Consider the following 16057-nt stretch of genomic DNA (forward strand, 5'->3'; position numbering starts at 1 on the left):
ATCCTCGTACGATTTATTTTCTCTCTTTTTTTCTTTCCTTTTTTTTTTTTTTTAATAAAATATTTGACGAAAAAACATATTCACGTTTAATTTCGAATCGAAACAAGAATTAAAATCATAGATATTTGAAATTCCGCAAACTTTTTGACCATATGATTCGCGTAACGTGGTTTTCCACGTACGATGTAACTTATAACCCCATATTTTATAACCGTACACTGTATTTATCGTGTTCAAACGTTTCTCTAGCACCGACATATCGACGATATTCGCGAAAAAAAGGTAGATCGTTTCGAGCAGCATAACTCGTGATATTTATCGATCGATAGGTTTCTACTCGTTTCTGCCCTCAGTACTCTCAATGAAAATAAGTGTTCCGCCAATACGAGCAATACGTGCCTGGAACTAGCGATGAATGGCCCTTTTCGAATCGTGAAACGCTCGTACGGAGTTCTCGTCGTTATTAACCGAGGCATTAGTAACAGCTCGATTTAATTGTACTTGCGCTTAATGACGGAAGGGAAATATAAATATCGTGCGAGATGTAAAGAAAAAAGAAAAAAAAAAAATTGTGAAATCGATGCTAACGCTTGTAAATTGAGGAATCACTTTCACGATGAAATAACGCATGCGTATCATTTATCGTGATATTATTACCGAGGCGACCGCGTTTTAATTCCGCTCTATCCACTAGGAAATGAATAAATATCGTATGAATTTAAATCGTGCCTGCACCGCCGTTGATAAATTGTTATTTTGCGCGCGGAAAAAGCTTCGAATGAGGTAATACGAGATAATTACTTGTGTTAATAGTTCATTAAACAGTGACAAGTTTTAATTTTATTTTTGCCTTGGGCAAAAAAAAAAAAAAAATCAATATCGCACTTCGTTTGAATATATGTATATCCCTGGCCCAGAAATACTGCGTTGAGTCGTGTATGTATATAAAAAAAAAAAAAAAAAAAAAATTCATTTCAATTAAAATTAATAAGCCATATGGGTGAGATATTTCAATTTCGCGAGCTGGTATTCGAAGCTGGCGGATATAAACATTGTTTCAATTTTAACTGGCGAACTTTCGATAAAATTTTCGGGGGAGGGGAAAAAATAATTATGCGCATAGCAATGCTCGATGGTCGTTAAAATTAATACTAAAAATACCGGCGATTAACTATTTTTCCTCTCACGCTGGATTGAAAAAAAGAAGAGTACGTAATGAAAGGAGGAGGGAAAAATACTCGTCCACACTTTCTCGTGAAAATTCGTGAAAAATTTAAACAAATTCCGAATAAATTTCGTGGGGAAGGGACAAGCGAACTATCTCGATAATTTCCTATTAAACACGATATAATAAATCACACTTATGGAAACGAAAGTTTTATTTTTAATTTATTGCAAAAATCAATTTCGAATTTTTATCTTTCTATCTAATTGTTTTATATTTAGAATAAATATAAATATATATATATTCAATCTCTCAATTTGTCATAACAATAACTCAACTCAAAAATCACAATTTCGATCGTGTCTTGATTAATAAATATTAACCATGAGAAAAATCTTAAATCAAAATATCAAGATTGGAAATAACTTAAAAATTGCGAAAATTTCGAATTGGATCATCAAACGATGTCATTATATTTACGTATCAACTTGAATAAAGAAACGGAATCTTCTCGAATCGAAGTCAATGATGCAAGTTGGAAATATTGGCATCGAATGCATTAGAAAAATGATCCATTATCGTGAAAAACGCGGAGATTTCGCGATGGACGTTGATATAAAGGACGATGTCCTCTTCTCTGCCTTTTCGAACAGGCGATAGTCTATATATAAGTGATTTATCGTGAATCTTGTTGAAAATCTTGTCTCCTTTTTTATTATTGATATCGTTTTGCATGGCCAATCTGCAGGGAGAATGTGTCGCATATGCGGTAGAATTTGCATTCGATGCACTTCGGTTACAAAATGAGAGCGGAGAATGCAAATCGGACGATCCACCGCCTCCATGATTGGAGTTTTTATTTCTCGACCTCTGCAATTTCGTTTTCACCCGAAAAAACGGAAGTGAATTAATAGTTGTTAAAGGATAAATTGAACGAAATCTTTTGGATCTTCGAATTTTTCGTAGACCGATCATGGATTTTTGAATGTTCGACGATCGAAATTTTAATTCGATAAAGTTTGTCGCGAAAATAAACGTTTGGTCGCTCGAGCAATTATTAATTTAAAAACGAAAAGAAAGAAAAAAGAAAAAAACGATAGCACGACTTTGTTTTAATCCTATATATGGCGTTGCCTATATTTTCCGTTTTCATTTCCGATAAATGGAAAGACTCGTTTCGATATTTTGAAAAAAAAATTTTGATATAAAATTGGAACGAGAAATTAGCATATTAATGACGATACTGATAAATTATTCTCGGAAAGCTCTTCGTAATTCATTTATATTTCCATATTTATCTCTTCGTGTGTCGATATACGGAAAAAAAATTTTAATCTAAAATTGAAAGAAGGCGGAAAAAATTAAAATGTTAATTTTAACGCATAACGTATAGCCATAAAGGATTAATAATAACGCGTATGCATACGCAACTATGGCAATTAAAAAAAAATCGAGTCATTATTTGCTGTTTCCAAACGAGAAAGAGAGAAAAAAATATGATAACTTTCGGATCAACGTGATACAGAGCATTATAAAATATCACTAGATGTTTTCATCGATATACTACTACGATATACTGCAGATATTGATATGTATTTTTTCAAAAATTAAATTGGAACCGATAATTTGGGGTTTTTTGTTTTTAAAAAAACATACCTACAAAATTACATTCTAAAATTGATTCCTTCAAGCTTTTCAATTAAAAAAAAAAAAAAAAAAAAGAAGACGCATCGAAATTTGTAGCAATTTGTAAGAAGAAAATAGCTCGTAATATCTATATACGCGCCCCACCCTGCACGTTTCATTTTCATTATTAAAAGAGATAAAGGTTCGAGAAGATATATCGCGACATTTCGTGTTAATGGCTCGAAACGATACGCCACGTCAAAGATAGTGAGAATGATAACGAGGTAGCCATTGGGCTGTAGACACAGTTCACAAGTTTTCACCGACCAAGGGAACTTAGATTTCTCGTTTATGGGGGGAGGGTTTAACAACGTGTCGTGTTTAAACAGCTGTCACGTGTTTGACTTTTTGTTGGCTGACCCGATCAAATAAACGTTCCCGATGGTTTCCATATCTAATCGTATTATCGTTGTTTACGCTGTGTAAACGTTCGACAGGATAAATTCGCGCCATTTTTTTTTATCGAACATTTTTCGAACTGACCTTTACCGGGCTTAACTCGATGGGATGTGTGATATAGCGTAAGGATATGGACGTCACGGATTTGTGTCCATATAATGGTCCATATCGATTTTCAAAAGCAAATTTTCACAGACTTTTAGAATTTTTATGTTCGCCGTGTTCTTCTCGTTATTAGATGTTATTATCGGTTAGAATTTATTTTATTATTCGTGAAAATTATTCTTTTCTTAAAAAAAAAAGAATTTTTTTCATACGCAGTTCGTGAGAATTGGAAATTGGAAGCTAGGAGAAAGGAAAAATATAATTCTGAAGACGTTTTACGCATTTCTTACTTTTTGTATTATTCTTTAATTTGAAATTTTATAAATAATTATAGAGAACGTTAAGGAATCTTCGATTGAATGAATTTCCTTCGTTTCTCATTTTAAATGCTTGATTGATGAAAGATAAGATTCTACAAATGAATTCACAATCAGTAGTGCAGTAATCGGAAGAAATTCACGATGACCCAAATAGTTCAATTAAAGCAATCATCCAAGCCGATCCGAGGAACGATTTCTCAGCAATTTCTTTTTATTAATCCCTAATTATAATTCATTTAAGTAATAACATTTTAACAAATTGAATTTCATAAAGATATTTTTCCACTACACGTACAATTATCATTAAAGACTTCCATTCCATCGAATCGACCAAATTATTTTTATTTTACAATTTCCTTGAAATAGTATTTTCAAAAAAGATCTATCGAAAAATAACAAAACATATAAAATCCAAAAATTCTCTTCAAAATATTACAGCGAACAACACGAGTTTAAAATTTCTTAAATATATTTTAAAGAGAATAATAAGCAAAATTAAGAAACTACCTAAATAAATATAAATATAAAGTAACTAAAAAAAAAAAAAATGAAAATAACTCTTTCACCATTCCTATCTGCACTTACACGATTTATTCATCCAACCGAATTTCGACATCGCCCACCATCGCATAAAAATCACAACATTCCCCCCTTCACCAACAATTACACGGTGCATTTAACTCGTCAAAGACGAGCACCACGTAGCCAGGAAATATGCAAGCGCAATAAAAGTACAAGTGTCTCAACCGGAAATGCGCGTCGCCCGCGGTAACTCGAACGATTTACATCCGAAATATCTCACGACTCCAACTGCCTCCACCCTCCACTCCGGTATTATTATTATTATTATTATTATTATTATTATTACGAGAGAAGAAGCGTTGGCCACTACACAATTGCAAACACGACGTCTCGCAATATTCGAAAGCGGGATTCGGTTTCACCGCGTGGAAAACTCGATTAACGGGGATTCGTTCGCATCGAAAAGGGGGTGGAAACCTATGACGAGTGTGTTGTCGAGTTCCTTATGCATGGGAACTAATTTCATCGGTCATTGTAACAAGCTGAAATGATCGAGGTCACGTATATCGACTCAAGATAGATGTAACATTAGAACGTATCGCGTGTTTTGTCGCTCTACGATCCCATTCGGGGGAATAAGTGGAATTTGAATGTGAAAACGATATAGCGAGACACGTGGATTCGAAGCTGAGATCGAGACGATTTGTGAATCAATGGTGATCAAATGGATATATAATAGTTTTATAATTTTGGAAACGAGGAATTAGAGAATGAAAAAGTTGAAAAGTATTTTTCTTTAGATCAGAGAGTATGAAGTGGCCAGAAATAAAGGAAAATGGTGGGAATTATTTTTTATAAGAAATGAGAATATTATTGCCACTTTATTGACGATTCATGAAAGAAAGTTACACGAAACTTTTTGTTAATAACTAAATTATTAAAGTTTGAATGTGTACGAGATAATATTTAATTACCACAGATACAAGAAAGTATATTATTTTTAAATCTGGGGAAAAATATAGAGTAATATCTGTATACATCTCTTGGATAAATTTCTTTCTTAATGTTCTTAAGAAAATGAGATTAAAATCTGGAATAATTTATCCGTAAACAATTTCTTCTTCTTCTTCTTCTTCTTCTCTTCAATCAGACTAAAATGTTTCGCGAGAGATGCGTTATTGATCACAGTTCTTCCAAATTAGCACGATTTGTATCGTTACGTCAAAAGTTTTCGCAATTCAATCGCGCGTCTCTGACTTCATTGATTAAGCCCCGTTAACTAAAGAGCATAGACGCGAATAAAATCACGAGCTCGATCGATAGACCCTGTTCCCGTTGCGATTTGTTTTAAAGGAGTTGGAAAAGAAACGAGCTGTTTCTTGTCTCGAGTGAACTCTCGATACGGATGATTAATCGACCGTAAGGAAAGCGAGGTGTAAAATTATTTTATTTAAATTAGCAACGCGTTTCCCAACGGTAATTGAATTTATCGGAACAACAGCTGAAGGATTCGATGCTTGTTTAGTCGTTTCAAGAGAAATTTCCTTACCTTCTGGAACAGTAGGGTAAACTATAAATTAACGGCAACTCGTAGCCATGTAACTTTGATCGTTTCTTTTTCTAATTTTTACGTGTCTTTATCTTTCTTACGAAACAATTGCATTTACATTTTTTATTTTTTTTTTAAAAACGATCAGAAATTTTAAACAAAGTGTCAAGGTCCCCACTGATTTTGCAATCCATTTTCCTTTTCAAGGATATTTCAAAATCTTTCGCATATTTTTGTCAAATATTTTAAGATATACTCGGAGATAATGAAAATTATAGAGGAAAATATCCGCAAGAAGGTTAATGACGGTTGCCCTACATCGTAAATCGACGATTGCGTATTTTCTGCTCCACAGGAGACAACTAATTAACAAAGTATCATGCCGTTAGCCAAGCTGTAATTAATTTACGGGTCGTCGATTAATTTAACTGGCGTAAAACAATATTCCAACGTTTGTCGTTTGAGATTCGAGTGGGAATATCGTTTGACAACGATGGTATACAGTTTCGAATTACGGACAGAACTCTGTAGACTCGGGAAGAGAGAGAGAAATCGAGGCGATTGTATTTGTTCGAAAATAACTCTTTGCGATCCGTTATTTCGATCGAAGAATTGATAACGGCGATTGATTAACAAGGAATAATAACAAATGTTCGTATCACGTCAAAACAATATCTGGAAAATGGTCGAGGATGATCAATCCGTGAAAATTATCTGATTCGGTCTCGATCGTACGCACAATTTAATTTTTTCTAAATTTTTCACGATCGATGGAAAGAAGTGGATGATGATCAACGAATGCTTTCCGTTTGTTCGTTAAAATTCGATCCGTTAAAAATACACGAACGAATAATATTCGAAACGGTACAATACTCATAAGTTATGAATATACGAGAGAGTTCTTTCGCTAATATTTTTCAATTTCTTTTTTTTTTTTTTTTTGGATTTGAAATTCCCTTTACGTTCAGAAAAATCGATTATAATTATTCATTTTTTAAACGTTGCATTAATGCATTAAATAACCATCTTATCTATAGCGTTGTACGATATTCTGTTACAGTATTCATACACGGATATAGAACGAAAGATTTTTTATCCATTTTGAAATTAGTTATTATTTTTTTTTTGTTTATTTTTATGCGTTACTCGCGTTACTAGATTCGTCATAAAAATGCTTGCTCTCGATTTTCGAAATATTAATCTTTATGAAAAAAAAAATCCTCCTCTACATCAGGTAACAATCTCAAATCCTTCGTCTTATTTTCCAAGATTATTAAAAGAAAATTATCAAATCGATCGGTACTTCTTTCCTTATCGAAAAAGAAAGTATAAAAATTCTCACTTCCACCAACAACCCTTAAGATTATTGAAAATCTCCACGAAAACAGACTACCGCGCACAGAACACACGCACGCGTCAAGCCAATTTCGTTTCTCAACGTATCACCGCCGTTCCACGCGGCGTACATTTCATGTTCACCGTCAATTTTCGCCCCTCCTCCCCCCTTCTTTTCCTCACACACCACGTCATCTCGACACGATTCGCGTGCATCATATTTAAATTATAACGGAAACGATATTTATATACCGGTTTTTGGCGATCGCACCACGCGCACAAAACGAAAATATTAATATATCCCCGGTTTATCGACCGTTTAAAATCGGCCGAGAGCGCACCGAGGCAAAAATGTTTTGCGCCCGGGGCCGTTATTTTTCACGGCCGTGGAACACGTCCGTGGAAGTTTAATTTCGCGCTCTTTCGGAAAAGACCGATAGAGCGCCTCGGGTCCGTTCAAAGTAACACTGCGAGATTAATTGTCGTGTGTCGTCCTCTTGTTTTTTTCTCTTTTCCCCCTCTTCCTCCCCTCCTCCCTTTTTTCTTCCTTCCGCGTATTTTTATCCGCGCTTGCGCGAATTTTCTCCACGTTGTTTTTCCTCCCCTTTCGTTCTTTCTTTCTCTCTCTCCCTCTCTCTCTTTTTTTTTCTTTTAATTTCCCCTATCCGTTTCGAGTTTCGTTTTTTGTTTCATCTCGACGATGTAAATATTGAATGAAATTGAGCGTCGGGATTTACGTCGCGTGGCGCTCCTCCCGTAACGAGTGTTTATTTTCGCGTTCCTGTCCGTTCTTCCTCCGTAAATAATACGTTTTTATTGCGTGCTCGTTGCAAATAGGGTGAAAGACAGAGAGAGAGGGAGAGAGAAAGAAGGAGGAAGGAGAGAAAAAAAGAGAGCCTTAATGAAGTGTTGCGGGTGCTCGTAATGCAACACGATTAAACCGTGAAAGGGAAACGTGTTTATGCGCAGCTTGCCGTGAAACGAGAGAGCCCAGTGATGTTTCGAGGGTGTCAATTCGAGACGATAGGTGAAAAACAGTTAGACAAAACCGCGTCAATGTTTGGTAATTCTTATATATAGTTCTTGGGAAATGGAAAAATTAATTTACATTTTATATTCCATCTAAATATCCTTTTCACTTCGTCGAAAAAACAGGATAATGAGTGGAAGAGAGTTTGAACAATCGTCTCTGAAAATTAAAGAAATTATACACATATGCCGTGGATCAATTTCTGGTCAATCATCCTCAACCTTTGCCACGAATCGAGCACTTTCAAGGAAGAATGTTTCGTAATTTTTATCGTTCTTGGGAAATGGAAAAAAATAATTTACTCTTTATAGCTTGATTCCAAATGTCCTTTTTTATTTCCTCGAAAAAAACAGGATAACGAGTGAAAGAGAGTTTGAACAAAGTTCGTCGGTGAAAATTAAAGAAATTTTCAAATCAAGCACTTTTAAAAGAAAAATCTCGATTCCCATCAAGGTCAAGAACAACAATGGTAACAACGACAGGGAACCCTCGTCGAAAAATCAGCCGGTAGGCGGTGTTTGCAAGGGAGATTACACGCACGCAGTGTCGGGGGTTCGCGATGCGGGCCACCCCTCGTAAATATTCATTTAATCTGATCTAATCTATACGAACATATTCTGCGCCTCGTGTAATTGTCGGCGAAATTGCAAATCGATATCTAAATGGGCCGAGCCACCCCCCTAGATATTGTGCTTTACAGCCATTGGGCGAACGTGTTCCTTCTGCCTGTGGCCGCCTTTCCGAGAGAGAAAGTCCTTCAGGGTGACGAGCAACTTACGTGGCCCCCCTGCGTCTAACCCTTTTATATCCGTGACACCCCCTAACTTTCGTCCGTGTTTTCCACAGGAGTGGCGCACCGACCAACCCGAATAACACGCGTTCTACCCTTTTGCGTACACAGCCACCCCTATCCTCGATTAAGCGGGTTCGTATCACGGCCTTGTCCCGAGTTGACGAGCCGTTGATTGACGGTGTCTGAGGGAAGCTACGGATTGCGAGATGACTTGGAAAACATTTTCGTAGTCTACGCGTGAAATTTGATTCGATTCGGGGTTATGGAATTGGTTCAGGTTTGAGATCGACGACGAAAATTTAATATATTATAATTATTTTTATTTACGGATTAATCGTTTCGTTGGTTATTAGATTTATTGGAGAAGCCGAGGCGGGAAATGGAAGTATCAGGAAGATTTTTTGGCTTCGGGGTTTAGAAAATTTTAGAGATAAAAATGGACTTCCGTGTTGGATCTTGATGATAGGGCATTTTATTCGATATGGCAGAGGTAAATAACTAAAGTGAGGATTTTTCCAAGGGTTCTTTGTGTCCCATTTGTCGTTTTCATTCTTTTGTTTGGCTCGTTTTTCTTGGCCCTTTTTTCGTCGATTTGTTGGTCCTTTTGGTTTGATCGAGTTTGGTTGGCCGAGCGAATGCAGAGGAGAGGGATTTTAGTTGTAAATTGGAAACACGATACATGGTCGGGGGAGACAAAAGGAACAAGGGGATCGAATTGAAAATGGTATTTAGTCACGACGTTCCGACAACCGTGTCCTAACAATCTCCCTTTTTCCACGATACTTTGTCCATTCATATATACAGGGTGTCTCGAAACAAAGTGTCTTTATTTGTCGAAAGTTTTTTTCATTTACTCGCGTGAACCTGTTGCTCTATTATTTCAAAATTAGAGAAGATATAATTTAATGATATAATTTATTAAACGATTTTAATAAAAAGAACATTGCATAATTTTCATTTATCGTTTTAAATTAACGGTATCTTTCAAAGGAGGATCGAGATTTTAATTTTAAATTAATATTAAACCTTTGAGCAAAGGAATATGAAAAAAATGAGATATATTTATCAATTATACACGCTTTGCCATCTATCAAATCAGAATAACGATCAAATTCCATTATATTTATTTATAGCTTGCATCATTTAAATATTCATCGCGGATTATACGCGTTTCAACGAAAATTAGATAGGAACAAACAGAAATTGGATTAAACAATGATATAGTCTTCGAACATAATTATGTATATCGATACAATATACTCATAATCAAATATTTCGAACAATTGGAAACAAACCTATTTTCACACTTTATCATTATTGTCGTTTTATCGAATACGTATTTACGTATTCATAAATTCGATAAAATATCAACGAAGCGAGGAAAGAATCCGAAAAGAATCTTCTCGTATCGATTTGCTTATCGATCGATCAATGAATCAATAGGTTCATTGTAATTATTTATAGTCGTGAAATCGTTACTAATCCAAAAATAGACAATTTATATTTCGATACGTTTGCAGCATAGTTTCGTACAATGGAAGTAGCATGGTATATCTATGACAGAATACAACTTTATTATATTGTTGTTTCCAATAGTGTGACTGTATCGATGATTCACGATTTTGTTTTTGTTTACTAGATAGCCTTCCAACTTACCTTTTCTAACTTTCCATCCAAAAAAATTATTGTGATATCGAATTGCACGAACGATAACCAGAATCAGGAGTAATAAATATTAAAATAGAATAGCATAAAAGTGAAATATTATCGCGATCAATTATTATCACTGTTCATTTTTTCTTTTTTGCGAGATGAAAAGAGATGAAGGAAACAAGAAAGGTAAAATACCCTGTTTTGAATCTACCGAAGAGCTCATCAAAAACGTATTATCGATTATCAGTATAATTGTACAAGTATAACGTTATTATCGAATAAATGTTTTCAAGATTCGAATCTAAAATATACATGGTAACTAAAGATACCAAGGAAATAAACATGTTTTTCGTATATTGCTACTCAATATCCGCCTTCCAACCAAGAGCTTCCACGACTCGAACTACTGTGATGACGGTGCTCGGAAAATAAACACGTTTTTCGTTCTTACGGCTCGCGTGACACACGTTGCAACTCAATATCCGCTTTTCGAACCAGACACCCTATGTGCACAGTGGACGTTTTCGATCGTTTCGGTGCGTGTTAGGTCCCAAACTGTGCGTGCCTTGTACACACCGACCGCTGTAATGGATTTTAACCCCCTTTCCACCCTAGAGTTGGCGCGTGTATCCAACTAATCTTCAATAAATCTTCGAAACCGTGTCGATCCGTTTACGATCCGAAAAGAGTGCATCGAAGAATTTTTTCATCCTCGTAAAAATCCTTCTCCTCCTTCCTTCTCTGTCCTTTCTTTCTCTTACTTTTCTTCAATCAACGAAAGTAAAAAGAGGAGCGATCGATATCGAGTTAAATATGAAAGAAAAAGAAAAATCGAGCTTTCCAGTTTAGACGATGCCACGATAAACTATATATGTTTTATTGTGTAACCAGAATCTAACAAAGAAAAAGAGGAAAGAGTGGATTTGTTGTAATATCGCGTAAGAAGAGCCTTTTTCCTCCCCTGGGATATAGTTCTGATAACAACTCGGTAATTAGATAGAGCACTCGAATAGTGATCCTCAATTGTTAATACTGTTGGTATAATATCGATTCGAGGGAAACAGAGGCGAGCAAAATATGTTTCCCTTCTTTTAATTAATCAAATCGAAACACCGTTCTAATTCCGATTTTGCATCTTATCCAGAGAGAATTACTGGACATTTCGTCTCTGTTACATACTCCACCCTCATTTGTTCCTGTCACACGTAACAAAGCGCCACACGTCGATCCCCCTGCCTAATGTCAATAACATATATATTACACACCAGAATTATAATACACCGCCGAAACTAGAGCTCTCTGCGTATTATATACATACACACACATATATATATATATACATATCTTATCAAAAGGATCGCATCGCGATCGATAATATAACGAACAAGCAAGGAACAGCAAGAATCATCGAATTCTTCGGGAGATCCTTCGTGGCTCGATTAAAATTTACGGTTAATTTATGGTGCCGTGGCCACGATTAACTGCGTGATATCTAACGTCAATCCAACGTGTTGTTGATATAGTATATCGTGTGCACGATGACCGTGGTAACTCGTAACGCGGCTGCAAATGGCAGCAGCGGAAGGAGGAGAGGTTGGAAGACGAGGGACAGAAGATACAGTTGGAAAAGGGAGAGAAAATAGAGAGAGAGAGGGATCTTTCGCAGACACACCTGTGTACTTGCACGTAGGGAACGTGATTTGTACACAGGCTAGAAGGGGGAAAGAGATCGATTGGATGGAGAGTTGGCCGGGTCCGTTTTCAAGGATTTCCTCGATTGGTATTCCAACGATTTTTATCCACTCGTGCTAACCGATCTGATCCATTCGTGAAGGGGAGGGGAGGGGTCTGCCGCAAATTAGCATTTTACGAGCGACCGTCGGCACACCATACCCTGTGGGGACAATGGAGGGCCGCGTTAAATTCGCCGGAAAGAAAAGCGGAGAGGTGAAAGGGAGAGAGAGAGAATCCATTATCTGGATTGAGGAAAGCCTGATACTGTCGGCTGTTTTATGCAAAACAAGACGTAAAATGCCGGATGCAAATGTCAGGATTCGGAACCCATCCGAAAACGCGGATGGACCTAGGTGGATGGCGGAGGAAATGATGGGTTAACTCTCCACTTATTGCCAAACAGCGTTTTTCGCAGGGTTCACGAAATTTAATAGATCGTAGTAGCATCTTTTCCTCTCTGTCCTTCGCTTTAAGTTAATAACGTTTGTAGACATGTATCGATTTAAATAATTGATCCACGTTAATATTCTATGGATAATTCTGTTGAGAATCTAAAATTTGTCTCACAAATTGAACTGTGTTCCTATGATCTTTATAGAATTCTGTATTACTTTTTAACTATACTTAAATTCGTTTTATAATATTGATTAAGCGTTTGACGATTCTTCGATTATAGATAAATTTTAAAATTTTAAGAATTTAAGAACGAAAGTGACACGAGTTTCTGCAATCGATTTCAGTTGCGTTTAACTTTTAAAGGAGATTAGCCTGTTGCAATTAAATTTGTTTATTCGAGGTCAATTTCCAATTTGATTTCACTCGGTTCAACGAAATTATCCCGTTTCGTTCCGTTTCTGTTTGAATTAAAAAATTATTACAAAAATTTGCACCCAAAATGGTGTCATTCTTCTCATTGTATTGTTTCGAAATTTATTAACCGTTGATCCAGTATCGCCATTTGAGTTTGACGATCGAATCGGTAAGGGAATGTTTAGACACGAGAAATTTTATTTGTACGAACTCGTGAATACGATGTGATAGCGCTGTGAAAAAGTGTATTATTATGGAAATTGCGTGGATTAATAAGCGTGTAAATGACGAAGCCCTGCAGGCCAGCCAAAATAACCAGAAATCTCACGACACAATTTAATTCCCAGTTACTCTCTGATAATTAAACAAATTCTAAACTACAGGGGGTAGAAAAATAAATATTTCAACAAAAATAAGATCCATAAGTAAATATTTGCCCGTGAAAAAATATTTAAAATGATGTTATTTTATCCCAACAAGGTTCGATCGGTTAAATCTTTCGCGCGGCGTTTCAATCTACAAAATCGCATCTCCCTGAAAAACTTACAAATCCAATTTTTCTTACAAACACCTACATTTAATAATCTACAGCCAGGATTCGACGAGGCAATATCGAATTGCTGCTTCGACGAGCGTAAACATTCGCACAAACGATGATGTAGGGGACAGAGAATGCGTTTCCATTTCGAAATTCGTTTCGCTGAAGGCATTTTTGCAACATTCTCCTCCCCTCTCCCTTTACGAAATTTCTTCTCACATCATTCGTTAATTCTGCTTCGAACGATCTGTCCACATCGTACACATCGCGCGATAAAATTCGAAGTTGTTCGAGCGTTGCACGAAGCTCCGTCGCGAAAACAATCTATTGCATCGAAAACATCGAACGTGGCCGATGTATTCGAAGTGAGAATTTTAGCATATTCGCATATTCTTTTCGTTGGTCCATCGTGATCGTATTTTCGTATTGAACTTACGATATTCCAAGAACATTGCACCTTTCATCAGCGCAAAAGTATTATTCTCTTCTGATACTGTTATTAATTAATTGATGAAAATAGTTCAAGGGAATTTTTTAAATTATCGAATTAAATCATTATCGATTGTCCCATCCACGCTACTTGTCCCGTATCGTCTGGAAGAACGAACTGCACAAGTTCATTTATAAAACACCGATCCTCTTTGTTCTCCCCTTTCTTATTACCACCTATGCCATTGTTACGATCAAACGTTAACAGTCACCGTTTAAAAAGCGGTACAGCCTTCTTGCGTTATAATTTATTCTCTTTTCCAGTGTCGGGAATAAGCGAGGCAAAAAACGTCTTGGCGAAAAAAGAGAGGCGGGGTGAACGAGAGAACGGCAAGAAAGATTTCAACGAGCGGCCGTGGATAAAATCTTGAATAACGCTCTCGGTCGCTTAAAACAACAGGTAGATTTATCCTCGAAAAATATTTCCTCTGTTTCAATATTTTAAAAATTCCCTTTCTTCGAACAATCGAATCAACCATCGCGTCAATTATGAGGGGAAAAAAAAAAAATAAAAATTGTGAAATCACGGGTGAATATACGTTTGAACGATTAATTTCGATGTGTCTTGAACGTTTTTCATCCTGAGGCGTAATAAATTATCCCGATCTGTGAAAGACGTTTGTCAGACGAGATATCTGATTGGAAAGAACGATGGTTAATATATTTTTTCTTTTATGGATTTAAACCTAGCGGGTTCAAGTGACAGGATTTTTAAAATAATTGGATATATTTAAGGAAGCTTTGAATGAAATGGAATATTAAAATAACGTAGAGTATATGTACGTACAAATTGGAAAAATAAATTGTCTTCGTATTTTAAATCTCAAGATAAGGAATGTCGAATATGCACAGTTTCAGGAATAATAAGAGAATGATAAGAGAAATATCTTTGATTATTTGTCTATCATTTGTTCGCCAATCGCTCGAAAATCCTATATTTTCTACAAAATTTGATATAGCATATATCTTTTCGATACATAATATCGTTAAATATTATTGGAGAAACAATCCATCGCATCATGAAATTGAACGCCAATGAGACTTGTGTCGGGAAGAAGGGGAAAAGAAAAAAAATGTTCGATCTCCTCTCCTATACCGATTATCCGGCATAAAACTCGAATGAGAAAGGTGGCTATTCCACGAGTTAAATGTGCCATAAGTAATGCATCTCCGATGGAATGTGTAAGCTGGAAAGGGATTACCTTCCCATCCGATGAATTTTATTCTCAGATATCGAATACGCGTGCATAATCTCAGAAATCGTAAACGTCGATATGAGGCTCGAAACTTTGAACTTTCCTCGTCGAAATTACTGTTACTTTTCACAATTTTATCGACTCATCCTTACGTCGTTTCAATCCCATTGATTAGAATTTTAGAACCAGATTTTATTTGTTGGATCATCGAATTATTTTATATCCTGAGATATTCTTATAGAAATTTTATCTTATTATTTTAAAATTTTTAAAATTCAATTCAGAATGGAGGGAAGAAGTTTATTCATAATAAATAAGAGGAATGAAATGAAAACTTCGAGTTTCTAGCTTCACGCTTAAAAAAAAGAAAAAAGAAAAGAAAAAAGAAATCCTCACTTCGCTATGCACACTCGAAGAATCTCGAGAAACCCTCGAAGAATCACCTCGATCCTATTCACACCTTATTCGTTTACTCACTTCAGAATACCCTCGCCGTCTTCTCAGACATTACCAAGAGAAACAGACGGACCGTAGCACGCGACAATCTCGAGAAGCCTTATCTCAGACGTCGTGAGCGCGTGAGGGTGAGTTTTACGTTTCGAACGTAATGCCTGCTAGATCCCATTTACCCTACACATATCTGTACAACACGGAATTCTCGTGAATCCTATTGATTCGAAGCTTCGAATTGCGACACCTGGAACAGATCGTTAGCTTCTTTCTCCAAGATTTA

At 36.1% G+C, this 16057-nt stretch overlaps 1 protein-coding gene across 4 annotated transcripts in view; it reads left to right on the top strand.

The window, feature by feature from the left end:
* LOC107993834 (leucine-rich repeat-containing protein 24) overlaps positions 1 to 16057 on the top strand; it is a 314678-nt gene that overhangs the window by 56266 nt on the left and 242355 nt on the right. Inside the window, exon 1 of one of the 4 annotated variants that reach the window (XM_062076332.1) lies at positions 14447 to 14528. The exons of the other annotated variants lie outside the window; for them this stretch is intronic. The gene's annotated coding sequence lies outside the window, so the exon portion shown is untranslated. Of the gene's footprint in view, positions 1 to 14446; positions 14529 to 16057 lie in introns of those variants that run through there. 4 annotated transcript variants of the gene reach the window in all.

Source organism: Apis cerana, linkage group LG6 (genome assembly GCF_029169275.1).
Source record: "Apis cerana isolate GH-2021 linkage group LG6, AcerK_1.0, whole genome shotgun sequence".
NCBI lineage: Eukaryota > Metazoa > Arthropoda > Insecta > Hymenoptera > Apidae > Apis > Apis cerana.